At 41.4% G+C, this 15,295-nt stretch overlaps 1 protein-coding gene across 4 annotated transcripts in view; it reads left to right on the plus strand.

Annotated features, from left to right (window-relative positions):
- The first annotated feature begins 1,397 nt into the window (after positions 1–1,397).
- Positions 1,398–15,295, plus strand: part of LOC146406294 (uncharacterized) — an 840,349-nt gene continuing 826,451 nt past the window's right edge. For 2 of the 4 annotated variants that reach the window (XR_014808994.1, XR_014808990.1), the window contains exon 1: positions 1,409–1,636. The gene's annotated coding sequence lies outside the window, so the exon portion shown is untranslated. Of the gene's footprint in view, positions 1,637–15,295 lie in introns of all 4 variants that reach the window. The other 2 variants (XR_014808995.1, XM_084966342.1) reach the window with 2 other exon arrangements.

Genomic DNA, 15,295 nt, shown 5'->3' on the forward strand with positions numbered 1-15,295 from the left:
CATATTTAACTTGGGGGAGGGGAGGAAAGTCTTCTTTGGTGAGTGAGCATTTAGGACTGATCCTGAAGGATGCATAGACATTAGCCAGGGGGTGGATAGAGGGGTATAGGATTATCATGTTAAGACCTGCCAGTGGCAGAAATAGAAATGTGCATGGAAATTTTCAGGAAGGGAAATAAGTCCACTGTGGCTGTTGCATTGTGAAACAGAGATGTGGATGACGTGTGTTTTGTCTGGTGAATGAGGCAGGGGCTGGGTCATATATCATCTTGTGGGGCTTGTTAAGGGTTTTATAATTTTATCTCAAGTGTATTAGAAAGTGATTAGAGGAGTTCCCATTGTGGCTCAGGGGGTTAAGATTCTGACTAATATCCATGAGGATGCAGGTTTGATCTCTGGCCTCGCTCAGTGGGTTAAGGATCTGGCTTTGCAGCAAACTGCGGTGTTGGTTGCAGATGTGGTTTGGATCTAGCATTGCTGCGGTTGTGGTGTAGGTTGGCAGCTTCAGCTCCGATTCGACCCCTAACCTGGGACCTTCCATATGCTGCACGTGGGGCACTAAAAAGAAAAAAAAAGTGCTTAGAGTGTTTTAAGCAGAGCAATATTAAAATTCAAGCATTGTTAATAGAAAACAAACGAAAAAAACCCATTCTGGAGACTGCAGACAAGGAAGACCAGATAGGAGAGTGTGTAGTAATCCAGGCCCAGGGAAAAGTGGTTAGTGGTCAGAGTAGAGCAGTGGCCATGCAGCTCGATGGGCTTGAGGTTTGTATTGAAAGTAGAACCTATGGGCTTTGGTCATGGGTTGGACTGAAGCAATGAGGTAAAGGAAAGGGCCAAGGATGACTCCTAGTTTTCTGCTAAAAGCCACTGCCCAGGTAAAAGGGCCATTTACTGAGATGGAAAAAAATGGAGGAGGAGCCAATTGAAAGCTCAGGGCTGGGAGGATCAAGAGTTTTAGACATGGTATTTTGGAGATGCTCATGAGATAGCATCATACAGCAAACAGCAGGTGGGCAGTTGATGGTCCTAACTGAAGCCCAGAAGAGAGGTCTTGTCCGGAGACATGTATCTGAAAATCTTTAGCAGGTGAAGGGCTGTGGGACATTTGCCAAGGGAGAAAATGATGAGTGAGGAGTGAAGAGGGCCCAGGCCCCAGCCCTGATTAACTCCACTCATGTTCAGATGAAAGAGGGGAGACAGCGAGGCAGGAGGGAGGCTGGGAAAATGGGGTATGGAGTCACAGGAGCCCTGAGAAGACAGTTTTTTTTTTGGTAAAGGAGGACACAGCTGCTGAGAGGGCTAGTAAGATTTGGGGAATAATGTGAACTTTGATGTGCCTGACAATATCGGGTTTCATAGAGTGTGGGAGGGAGGTGCTCCACGAAGTAAGTTCCAGGATAAAGGCAAAGTGAGGAACTGGAGACAGACTGTGCAGACAGTTCTGAGTGACTGGGCCATCAGCAAAGAAGTAGAACATTTCCTGGGTCAAGGAAAGTCTTTTTAGTTTTAATGTTGGCTTCTTTGTTTTTATTTTAAGACTGTAGAGACGAGAGTCTGTTTGGATGCTGATGGATGGCAGACTGTCGATCCTTGAAGGAGTGAGGCAATACTGATGTGATCAGCTCCCAACAAGGTGAGGAGGAGAGGGATCCACAATCCATGGTGAGAGCTGTGCTTTTTGGGGGCTGGAGTGATTGTAACATGAGGAAGCTGGGAAAAGATGGGTGTTGATGCAGACAGGGGAGGGGACTCAGTAGTGAATGGAGGCAAGCATTTCCTTCTTGTGGGCATCTGGTAGGTATCCTTATGAAGAGAGAGATGAATGTCTCTGGAAGTGAAGAGTTAGATAAGTCTGTTAGAATTAGGAGAGGTGTGAAGAAGAGATAAAAATAATCATAGTGGGGGATGGGAGAGAAAACTCACTACAGAGAGACAGTTAAAAAAAAAAAATCCAAAGTCCTTTGCTTGTCATTCACTCATACAAACACTCCCTATTATACATCCAGACAAATAAGACATGTTTCTTGTCTGCAAAGTTGTGCACTGGGGACACAACCATAAATCCTGCACACAAATTTTTTTAATATAATGATTTTTATTTTTTTTTCCATTATAGCTGGTTTGCAGTGATCTGTCAATTTTCTACTGTACGGCATGATGACCCAGTTACACTTACATGTATACATTCTTTTTTCTCACATTATCATGCTCCATCATAAGTGACTAGACAGAGTTCCCTGTGCTACACAACAGGATCTCATTGCTTATCCATTCCAAAGGCAATAGTCTGCATCTATTAACCCCAAGCTCCCAGTCCATCCCACTCCCTCCCCTTACCCCTTGGCAACCACAAGTCTATTCTCCAAGTCCACAATTTTTCTTTTCTGTGGAAAGGTTCATTTGTGCCTTATATTAGATTCCAAATATAAGCGATATCATATGGTATTTGTCTTTCACTTTCTGACTTACTTCACTCAGTATGAAGCCTCTTGTTCCATCCATGTTGCTGCAAATGACATTATTTGTTCTTTTTATAGCTGAGTAGTATTCCATTGTATATCTATATATACCACATCTTCCTAATCCAATCATCTGTTGATGGACATTTGGGTTGTTTCCATGTCTTGGCTATTGAGAATAGTGCTTCAATGAACATATGGGCCTGCACACAATTTAAATGTGATTCATGCTGAAACAGAAGAACGCAGAGTAGACTATGGAAGAAAGAGGAGGCATCTAAAGGAAGGACAGGCTTGGCATGGGCAGGCACTGGCGATGATTATGGAAGGTTTCCTGGAGAAGAAAACATCTGTGTGAGCTGAGAACAGAGCAGTTAGTGTTAATCAGACAAGCCCGGAAGGGTGAGAGAGCAGGGGACCTAAGAAGCTCCAGAGGGTTTGGCAGGGGTGGAGTTTAATGTCAAAGTGGGCTGGGCATTGGTAAATGATGGTGCTGGGGGGGTTGTGCAGAGCCCAGGTCATGGAGGCAGAGTATGTATCAGAGAGCTTAGATTGCATGCTGGATGTGCAGGCAAGCTGACAAGGGGCACTGTGTGGGGTTGCAGGTGGATTTGCCCTCTGGATAGATCACTCTGGCCTTTTTTTTTTTTTTAGGGCCACACCTGTGGAATATGGAAGTTCCCAGGCTAGGGGTTAGATCAGAGCTGTAGCTGCCAGGCCTATACCACAGCCATAGCCAAACAAGGTCCGAGATGCATCTGCCACCTATACTGCAGCTCATGGCAACACTGGATCCTTAACCCACTGAGTGAGGCCAGGGATTGAACCCATCCTTAAGGATGCTAGATGGGTTCGTTACCACTGAGCCACAATGGCGATTGTGGTCAGAGATTTGACAGGGGTGCGGATGAGACTGGAACAGGAGATCAGTGAGCAAGCTAGAACAAGAGTCCAGATAAGAGGTGGATCAGATGACCTCTGCCTGTCCTCCACATTTGCCTTGTTCCCTTAAGATTAAACAACCTAGGCAGGGGGTTCCTGTTGGTCAGACCTGACTCATTTCCTAATGCCAGGTAGGGAGAAGGAATATCTGCCGTTCTCAGCTTCCAAGAGGAGGGTAGAGCTCTGCCTCCCAATTACTCTGTAATGTAGAGAAGTCCACCCAAGTAGGATGTTTTTGTTGTTATCACTGAGCAGACAGAGTAATGACTGATGCCTCTACATTATTCATTCTATAACTTTCTGTTTTACTCAATCAAATTGTTTGGAGAGTTCTTCATATTAGTAGGTATAGATTTACCTCCTTTTCAACTGCTACATGATTAAATTCTTAGTCAGTGCATCTCAAAATATGATTTGTTTGGATTATCTGGCCCTACCCAGGCAGGCCTAACTATGACTTTGACTCATTTCTTTCCTAGATTTGGGCCAAGGCCAGGCAAATTCTAGTGGAAAATTTCTGGCTACAGAGTGAATTGCAGTTCATTGCACTACATTTTTCTGAGTTTGTCTTCCAGATGTACACAGAAAAATAGGAGCCCAGGGAGTCCCCATGCTGGGGCTTCATAGGATCAGATCATAAGTGGATTTCATTTCAGACCATAGAAATATTACCATGTTATAAATATTTTTTTTTTTGGTCTTTTCTAGTGCTGCATCCATGGCATATGGAGGTTCCTAGGCAGGGGTCTCATCAGAGCTGTAGCTGCTGGCCTACACCAGAGCCACAGCAATGCCAGATCTGAGCTGCGTCTGTGACCTACACCACATCTCACGGCAATGCCGATCCTTAACCCACTGAGCAAGGCCAGGGATGGAACCCTCAACCTTGTGGTTCCTAGTCAGATTCATTAACCACTGCATCATGATGGGAACTCCTATAAATAATTTTTTATAAGGTTAAACACCAACAGATAAGAGGGAAAGAACTGCCATCTTTCATAGTAATTGCTTAAGGAGCTTTTCTGTTTGTTATCTTGCTTTCTTGAGATGAGCTGCTTTCAGAGTAAAAAGGTTTTCTCAGGCTTGATCCATGTTGTTCTACTGGGTGTGTGACATTGACCACCATGACTGTGTCACTTGGGCCACTTCCTGCAGGGTTTAGGGGTAATGATGAATTGTATGGTCAGGCAGGTGTGTCTGAGAGGACCAGGTGATAGTTCAGGGATGTCCAGTCACTTCAGTTAAAGAATGGGCTTGCCATTTCTGTTTGGTTTGTGTTTTACCGGGGTTTATGGTAAAATGGGGTTCTTTAGTCCCTTGGTCTCTCTTCTTTTAGCATGTCCACCCCCCGCCCATACTCCATAGCTGACTAGTGAGAGCCACACCTGCCACACCTTTTCAAGTGTCCATACCCCAGGCTCACATGTTGTCCCTTAGTTACCAAAGAATTGTAGGCTGTGGAGAGGGGGATGGGCTGGGCTGATACCGGTTTCCTGGGAGAAATTCATCAGCTTTCTTGGGAGCCCTGCTTTGAATTCACGCTTGTCCTCAAAATCAAGGCTGACCCTGGCAAAATCCTGACAGAATAACTCTCTACCTCGTCCCCCACATTCTCCAGCAACGTTGCTACCTTGAATACATCCTGGTCCTCACCTACAATCCTCAGTGGAGGAAGAGAACAGCTACACAAACTCTCCCTGAGACGTTGTTTGCTTGTTTGTTTTCCCAGAGAGTTCTTGAGTCAGAAATAATATGTCTTACTCTCTAAGACCTTGGGTTCTGGACTCAGACGCATCTGCTGTGAATTTGATTGACTCTGGACAAGTTGCTTAACTTTCCTAAGCAGATATTCGCTTATCTGTATAAGGAGAAAGGCAAATGTATACTCACTATATGGTCAAAGCTCAAGTTTAATGCCCACCTTTTCTTCCAGGAGTAGTTTCTGCTTTAAATCTTTAAATCTCCTTTTTTTTTTTTTTTTTTTTTTTTGTCTTTTTAAGGCCATACCCGCGGCACACAAAGGTTCTCAGGCTAGGGGTGTAATTGGAGCTACAGCTGCTGGCCCACACCAGAGCCACAGCAATGCCACATCCGAGTCACATCTGTGACCTACACCACAGCTCACGGGAATGCCGGATCCTTAACCCACTGAGCAAGGCCAGGGATGGAACCCGCAACCTCATGGTTCCTAGTCGAATTTGTTTCCTCTGTACTAAGATGGGAACTCCCCTGGATCTCTACTTTCTTATCCACTCTGTTGAGCCGTGTTGCAAACCCTAGAAGGACCTTGACTTTTCTTTTTTTTTGTCTTTTTGTCTTTTTGTCTTTTCCAGGGCCACTCCCACGCCATATGGAGATTCCCAGGCTAGGGGTCTAATCAGAGCTGTAGCCACTGGCCTACACTAGAGCCACAGCAAGGAGGAATCCAAGCTGCATCTGCAACCTACACCACAGCTCACGGCAACACCAGATCCTTAACCCACTGAGCAAGGCCAGGGATCAAACCCGCAACCTCATGGTTCCTCATCGGATTCGTTAACCACTGCGCCATGACGGGAACTCCCCTTGACTTTTCTTTTGATCTTTCCTCCTTAACTCTATAGTATTCTTCTGTCTTAAGCAGGGATGAATTTGTTTACTTTATTCTGGTCCTTACCCTGACTTTTCAAAGCCAAAGGCACCTCTCAAAAGTAGGCAATTAGAACCCCAAATAAGCGAGAAAGCAAAAATTTCCCAGATGCCAGAAGACCACCAGGTTCTAATTCAGTGGAACCACTTGCTATGCCCTGTGGTGGCAACATTTCCCCCATGGGGCCTTGTAACTAAGTTAGCAGAGGTCAGAGAGATGCCACCTCCAAATTCATATTTTGGTTTCTAAATGTGTGTCTTCTTATGTTTAGAGAGAAATTATAGAAAGAGCACCATTTATTGATTGCTGAGTAAAGAATATTCCACATGCTTTAGGATAGTACCTCATTCTTGCAAGGAACTGTCTCTGAGATGCTGTTCTAACTCCATCTTCAAGAGGCTAATCTTCAGTTTTATCAAATTGGTTGCTTCTGGAGAAGAGATAAATGATAAGACCAGTAAATCCTTACATGTACTGTAAAATAGTTCCTTGGTCAGAGGCAATGTTGCAGGGGAAATTGATGGTGAATAGGCATGCAGTAACTTCAAGAATGATGGTGTTGGCAGAGCATGGTGAACAGTAGAACATATGTAAGTCCAGAATAAGTGTCTATTCCAGTGAGAATTCCTCTTCTTTTCTTAATGGCTGTATCTGTGGCGTATGGAAGTTCCCAGGCCAGGAATTGAATTCAAGCCATGGCTGGACCTCAGCTGTAGCAATTCTGGATCCCCACTGTGCCAGGCTGGGGATCGAACCCAAGCCTCCAAAAAGACCTGAGCCGCTGCAGTGGAATCCTTAACCCACTGCACCACTTCAGAAACTCTGAGAATTCCTCTTCTTGATGGCAGAGGGGCAATGTGCTAAAACTGCCACTAGATGGCTGTCTTGGCCACTGGGGACACAGTACCATATTAGGGGTCACAGGGTTGGGTGCTGCTGCTGACAAACTGGACCCTCAGCAATTGAACTACTAAAGAGAATTTATACTAGCATTTCTATAACTTCTAAAACAACTTTTGATAAAGATAATCTCATTATCACTCTGTACTGATTTTTGGATATATTCACCCTAGCAGGGCACACTTTTAGTTGAGAATCATGGCGTTTTCCAAATTATTCTTTATTTTCATTACTCAGAATATTTTTGTGAAACTGTAGTTTCAAAATAAGTTTGTGTTTAATAGAAAATATTATATTAGTAACCCCCCTTTTTTTTAAATCAATGGATTCCTTTCCCCACTTTCTGTCTCCTCCCTCCCATCTCCCTTGCCCCTGTTCCCTCCCTGAGATTTTTTAATGCTGACAAAGGAGAGGATCTGTCCTCTTACTGTGTTTAGATTTGTTGGTTTTATCTACTGCTCAAGACCTTATCTGTGGAGTTTTTAATGAACTGGTGACCATGTGTCCTGATTTTCAATCCTTTGGGTTATAATAAGTAATCTAGGAATTGTTGTAAAGCCAGCTCAATGACTTGCAAGGACAATGAGACATCCTGTCTTGAAAAATCCAGTATATAGGATTACTGTGACTACGAACTTAGTTGTATGGCTTTGGAGAAGTCATTTTTGCTTTCCAGGCCTCAGCTACCTTAACCGTAATTTACAAAAGTTGGTCCATGTCGGTGGTTTCCAGTTCTAATAGATGGAACAAGACTTTTAAGTGGTAAATATTATTAAGTTCTCCTTGATATGGTTTTGCTTCACTGTTGTCTTTGTCCTGAAATAAAATTCGTATATAACAAAAATCACCAATACGTATAATCTTAAAACATCTATATAATATGCTGTGATATAGAGAAATAAAAAGGAAGTAGTTAATCATAGAATGATGTACTTTCTTTTTTAAAATGATTTTTATTTTTTCCATTACAGTTGGTTTAAAGTGTTCTGTCACTTTTCTACTGTACAGCAAAGTGACCCAGTTACACACACACCCACACACACCCCACATATATATATTTCTCACATTATCCTCCATCATGCTTCATCACAAGTGACTAGATATAGTTCTCAGGGCTATACAGCAGGATGTCATTGCTTATACATTCCAAAGGCAATAGTTTTATTAACCCCGGATTCCCAGTCCATCCCACTCCTTCCCCCTTCCTCTTGGCAACTACAAGTTTGTTCTCTAGGTCCATGAGTTTCTTATCTGTGGAAAGTTTCATTTGTGCCATATATTAGATTCCAGAGATAAGTGATATCATATGGTATTTGTCGTTCTCTTTCTAACTTACTTCACTTAGTATGAATCCCTAGTTCTATCCATGGAATGACGTATTTTCCATATGTAAATGACTGGTCATTGGCTATATCAAAAGAGAAAAAAGTGATCAGATGTTTGTACCTATTTGGAGAATTACCGTGAATATAACAGCTGCAAATGCAAATCAGGTGTATGGGAAGGTGACTCAAATGCTGTGAGAAGTGTTGCTGTAGATAAAATTATTTTGCAAAATGTTGAACATCTCATGATAAAGTTCTGAACCAATATCCAAGTACAGCGTTCCTTTGATTTACATGATAGTCACATTCCTGACAATCAAGCAAAAGTACTTTGTCTTTGTATATATTAGAGTTAGGCGCTAGGTTCAGATAACTATCAGCAAGTTTTTAACTACATGATATGTGCCTTACTGTTTTATCCAATGTGACAATCTGTCCTTTTTTGAGTTTTTAGACCACTTACTTTGAATGTTATTATTGGTATGACTGGGCTTACATCTACCATTTGGTTGTTTACTATCTTTTTTTTCCCATTTGTTGTTTGTTCCTTCTTTCCTCTTTGTTTTTATTTGAGCTAATTGAGCATAATTTATGGTTCTGTTTTGCCTCCTGTATTGTCTCCTTACCTACACATCTATTGTTTGTTTGTTTTGTTTTAGTGGTAGCTTTTGAGTTTATGGTATACATAAACTGCAAATGATGGTCTGCCTTCAAGGAATACTGTACAACTTCACATGTGACATGACAACCTTAATAAAGAATAATTTCATTTTTCTTATCTTTTTCTTGACCATACATTGTATATGTGTTTATGTATATAAAATAAATTTATTTATTTTGCTTAGTTTCTTAGGTATGTGGGTTTATTTTCTTCATCAAACTTTGAAAAATTCCAGCCATAATTTGTTCAAAAATGTCGCTTTCCTTTAAGGACTTCAATTATGTGTATATTAGGCTGCTTACTGATGCTTTGATCATTTTATTTTCAATTTTTTTTCTCCCTATGTTTTATTTTGGATAGTTTCTATTGATGTATCTTCAGGTTCACTAACCTTTTTTTCCTTTAGTGTCTGAAATATCATTAATTTCATTCAGGGTAGTTTCTCATCACAGTCATTGTATTTTTTTGTCTCTAAAATTTCAAGTTTGGTCTTTTATTATTATCATTATTTTAATTTTTATTTTTTTAGTATCTTTTAAGTCTCTACATGGCATGCCAATTTTTCTTCTCTAGAGCATATAGAATATAGTACATGTTTTAATATTTTTGTTTACTAATTCTGTAGTTCTGTGTACTTTCTGAATCAGTTTCCACCATTAGATATTACTCCATATTCTGGCCCATATTTACTCATTTCTTTGCATACCTGAACTTCTTATTTATTTGGTATATTCAGAATTTTACCTTTATAGAGTACTTGAAATTTTTTCTTTTCTTTTGGCCATGCCTGCAGCACACAGAAGTGCCCAGGCCAGGGATTGAACCCCGAGCCACAGCAATGACAATGCTGTGTCCTTAACCACTAGGCCACCAGGGAACTCAAGTTTTTGTATTATAATAAAAATATTTGAACTTTGTTCTAGGATGAGATTGAGTTCCTTGGAAATAGTTTGTTCCTCTTGAGGCTTGGTTTTAAATTTTGTAAGGCAGGACTAGAAAAGCTTTTAGTCTAGGGCTAATTTTAGCCCACTACTGAAAATAAGCTCTGGGAACCATATACTCTACTTAAATGGCCAATGAATTACTGGGACTTCCACTCTGACTAGTGGGAGGAAGTGCTGTTTCCGGACTTGTGTGAGCTTCAAGAATTGTTCCCTCTGCTTCTTTGGATGGTTCTTTCCCCAGCAGTAGAAGATAATTTCCTCACATACATGTACTGAACTGTATACACAAGGACCCTCTGCTGAGCTCATGAGTTCTCTCTCTGCATTTATCTTATCAGGTACTTTGCCCTCTGAAGTCTAGTCTCTCAGACTCCCATCTCTGTCTCCTTGACTCAAGATCACCAGACTCCAGTGGGGTTCTTCCCAGGACAGCAGTCTACAAACTCTCTCCAGATAACGATCTGGGGGCAGTTACAGAGTTTATGATGTTCGCTTCCTCTCTCTCAAAGACAACTGCTTTGTTGCTTGGTGTCAATCTGTGAAAACTGTCTCATATATTTTATTCCTTTAAAAAAATTGTTTTGTGAGTTCCCAGTGTGGTTCAGTGGTAGTGAATCTGACTAGAATCTATGAGGATGTGGGTTCGATCCCTGGCCTCACTCCATGTGTTAAGGATCTGGCATTGCCATGAGCTGTGGTGTAGGCCACAGACATGGCTCAGATCTTGCCTTACTGTGGCTGTGGCATAGGCTGGCAGCTGCAACTCTGATTCAAACCCTAGCCTGGGAACCTCCATATGCTGCACGTATGGCCCTAAAAAAAAAAGGCAAAAAGAAAAAAAAAATTGATTCAGATGGGGAGGTTAAATCCAGTCCCTTTCACTTCCTCTTGGTTGGAAGCAGAAACTTCTTGTGCTGTCTTTCTGGGCTTTGTTTAGTTCTTTATTTTTATTTTTTGCTTTTTAGGGCCACATACATAGCATATGGAAGCTCCCAGGCTAGGAGTTGAACTGGAGCTACAGCTGCCAGCCTATGCCATAGCCACAGCAACATAGGATGAGCTGCATCTGGTCTGTGACCTACACTATAGCTTATGGCAACGCCAGATCCTCAAACCACTGAATGAGGCCAGGGGCCGAACTCACACAGTCATGGATACTAGTCAGATTCATTTCTGCTGCGCCACAATGGGAACTCCCTTTCTGGGTTTTGTACTGATATAATACTAATCTTACTGGAAAATTTGGGTACCTTTGTTGTCTTTTTCCATTGTCCATACAAATTACATATCTGTAATGTATAAAATATCTATTCCTTGAAATCAAGGCTTGGCTCTTTGAATTTTTGGTTGTTTTCTTTCTTTCTTTCCTTTTCTTTCCTTTCCTTTCCTTTCCTTTCCTTTTCTTTTCTTTTCTTTTCTTTTCTTTTCTTTTCTTTTCTTTTCTTTTCTTTTCTTTTCTTTTCTTTTCTTTTCTTTTCTTTTCTTTTCTTTTCTTTCTTTCTTTCTTTCTTTCTTTCTTTCTTTCTTTCTTTCTTTCTTTCTTTCTTCTGGTTTTTGTATTGTGGGAGAGAAGGAATAATTTTATTTTATCATTTTATCATTCCATTTTTATTTTATTTTTAAAATAATTTTTATTTTTTTCCATTATAGCTGGTTTACAGTGTACTGTCAATTTTCTACTGTACAGCAAAGTGACCCAGTCCCACATACACATATATACATTCCTTTTTCTCACATTATCATACTCCATCATAAGTGACTAGATATAGTTCCCAGTGCTATAGAGAAGGATCTCATTTCTTATCCATTCCAAAGGCAATAGTTTGCATCTATTAACCCCAAATTCCCAGTCCATCCCACTCCTTCTCCCTCCCCCTTGGCAACCACAAGTCTGTCCTCCATGTCCATGATTTTCTTTTCTGTGGAAAGGTTCATTTGTGCCATATATTAGATTCCAGATGTAAGTGATATGGTATTTGTCTTTATCTTTCTGACTTTACTTAGTAAGAGAGTCTTTAGTCACATCCATGTTGATGCAAATGCCATTATTTTGTTCTTTTTTATGGCTGAGTAGTATTCCATTGTGCACATGTACCACATCATCTTAATTCATTCCTCTGTTGATGAACATTTTGGTTGTTTCAATGTCCTGGCTATTGTGAATAGTACTGCAATGAACATATGGGTGCATGTGTCTGGATTTGCTTATTTATTTATTTATTTATTTATATTTATTAAAATATTATTATATATCCTTGGTAGGCATACTATGATCCCTTTTATTCTGCATTATAATTCTTTCTAATTACTAGGGAAGTTCTCTGTTAATAGGTCTTCAGATATTGCTTCTTCTACAGCCTCTTTTTCTTGTCCTTTTGGGATTTTTATTAAGTTGCTACTGGCACTTCTACTTCTGATCTTGAATCTCTTAACATTGTATACCTACACACATCAAGTTGTTTATTTTGACAAATACATTTTCATGGCCATTGTTTTAATTTTCTATTATTGCCATAACAATTTACCATAATCTTAGTGACTCAAGTTTATTATCTTGCAGTTCTGTAGATCAGAGGTCTGACTCAGGTCCCATTGGGTTAGAACCAAGGTGTGGACAGGGCTGTGTTCCTTACTGGAGTCTCTGGGGGAGAATTTGTCCCCAAGCTCAGAAAGACTCTTGGCAGAATTCAAGTGCATGTGGTTTTTGGACTGAGGTTCCTGTTTCCTTGCTAGCTGTCATTTGGGTATAATTCTCAGGTTCTAGCAGCTGCTCACATGCTTGGGCTCATGAATACCTTCATCTATAAAGTAGCAACATTCACTGAGTCCTTGTCATAGCTCGTCTCTTTCTCACAGACTTTTAAGTATTTTTAAGAGCTCATGTGATTAGACTGGACCTACTTGTGTAATCCAGGATAATCTCCCAATCTCAAAATCTATTATTATAATCATATCTGCAAAGGTAACATTAACATATTCACAGGTTCTCAGAGTTGGAATGTCATGCTCTTTGTGGGGGCGTTATTCAACTTAGTACAGTCATCTATTTTTATGCTCCTGGGAATGTAACAATGTCTGGGTTTCATCTTTCTTTTCAATTTCTTTAGTTAGATTGAATTACTATAGGGCATTTTAATTAATTAATCAATTTATTTATTTATTTATTTATTGCTGCCCCGTGGCATATGGAGTTCCCGGGCCAGGGGGTCACATCCTAGCTGCAGTTGTAAACTATGCTGCAGTGCGACATCACTGGATTCTTTAACCCACTGCACTGGGCAGGAGATCAAACCTATGTCCTGGCACTGCAGAGATGCTGCAGATACTGCAGCTCCCATTGGCCCACAGTGGGAACTTCTGCTCAGACTTTTTAACATATGGTATTTCACTGGAATCTCATCCATGTGAACTTGAGACTATTGGCTTCCTCTGCTCTTCACATGGGGTGTGTGTGTGTGTGTGTGTGTGTGTGTGTGTGTGTGTGTGTATTAGTAAAAAGTGTGACCCCAAGCTTGTATATTTCTCACTATAGCTGGAGATTCATCAGTCTCTGCCTTGCCTTTGAGTGTCTCACAGCAAAGTGCCTCTCTTGATCTCTTGTGTGACACTGGTTTGGGTCTTTGCCCTTCTCACTCTCCCCAACCCCCACTGAAGCAGTGCTATTTAGGGGACTGAGGTTTGAGGCAGACAGGTTGTTTTTCAGGGCCTTGTCCTTGACCCTGGAGGAGAGACTCTGTGTAGCTCTCTCTGGATGGGTTGTCTATACTGGAGCTCCCTGTCCAGCCAGTGCAGAGCACCCAGACATTTCTAACCACCTTCTGAGTCTGTGATACTCTGGTTTTCTCCCTGGCTCCTTCTCACTCCAGGCTGTCTCTATGTCCCACATGAGGTCTACGTGGCTTCAGAGGCAAAGGTTTTTTAGCAGCTTTCTCCTGACTTTTTGAATGTAGCTGGGTATGTCCTCCACCTCCACATAGCAGATATTTTCCAGAATCTTCCAGGGCTGGTGCATGGTGATCGATGCAATGTCAACCATACTCTCTTCAGACCACTTAAGCAGTGTTTATCAGCCGCTGCAGGAGGGACTGTATATCCAACTAATGCATTCAAAACCTCTGAAACTTCCTGCTTGAAAGTGAGAGAGTCTATATCCTGTTCAGATACTAATGATACCACCAATTAAGACTCTGCAACTGCAAGGGACAGAAACATCCTAATTTGGCTTTAACAGAACCAAAGTTTGTTAGTTCCCATACTGGAAAAATCCAGGAATGGTCTGTCTTCAATCACAGATGGATTCAGGGGCTTGGTGACACGAGGTCACTAAGAATGAATTATACTCTCTCCATCTCTTGGCTATGCTCTGCTGGTGGCGCTAGCATTAAACTGAGCATGCTCACTTCAGACAGTTGTAGCAAAAGTGTCCTTACCCCTGATTGGCTCTGATGATGCCATGTGGCCGGGAGATTGTGGTGCTCTCATTGGCTAAGCCTGAGTCTCTGGCTCTGTTCTCTGAGCCAGCAGTGGTCCTGCTTCTGATGGTTGCTTCCTGGGAGATGCTTAGGGTGTGGGTTCAAACACTGAGTGGAATACATGCTGTAAACAAAGTCCTCATCTGTCTACTAACTTCACACATGGAGTCAAAGTAGATTAAAACATTTAAACAAATTTGTGAAATGGGAGTAAAATGAGTATATGCTTTTAGCAAGCAAATTGGTATAGGTAGACAATGCATTTGAGTTTCCATTTGCTAATATGAAATAAAGATGATATCATACTATCTTGTATCAGGAGAGGTTATGTGTCTTTTTCCAGAGAGACTACACTTCTGAACTTGACCTCAGAGCATGCATTTTCCAGGCGCTGCAACTTCACACACAGCTCTGAGTGATGGGATCAGAGCCAGGTCTGTAGGTGGTCTTTCTAGCCCTCACTTTTATAGCTAAGTAGCCAGTGACCACAGTGACAGACTCCAGACACAAAAGCAGTTGAATCTAAACCTAGGGGCCCAAAGCTGAGGGTGCTGCTGAGGTTTTAGGGAGTCCTTCACCTTACTTTATGCTTTGCTTGGCCTTTCACAAGATCATATTCCCATGGCAGCTTTCTGAGGCTGGTTGGCTGATTGTAAATGCCCTGGGGTCTGTGCCCAGAGCCAATGCCAATTGCTCTGGTATTACTGCCCCTTCATGTGGCATTTAATAACACCATTAGCATCCATGCCTTTACATGCACAGCTCTCCATATATGTAAGGAGCTCTTAGTTTGCTCAATATATAATCTTTGTAGTAATAACAGTGCACACATGGCATTTCATTTCAAATTAAGTTACATGTTCCTAATGAGGCAGGACAGCAATTTTCTCTGGGTTTTCTTTCCCATGTAATTATCCATTCAGTCAATAAATGTTGTCACTTCCATCCTATCATCCCATC

Source organism: Sus scrofa, chromosome 1, assembly GCF_054392235.1.
Source record: "Sus scrofa isolate SSC_HxYL_T2T_F1_AM1 chromosome 1, Sscrofa_HxYL_maternal_Yorkshire_Landrace_v2.0, whole genome shotgun sequence".
Classification (NCBI taxonomy): Eukaryota; Metazoa; Chordata; class Mammalia; order Artiodactyla; family Suidae; genus Sus; species Sus scrofa.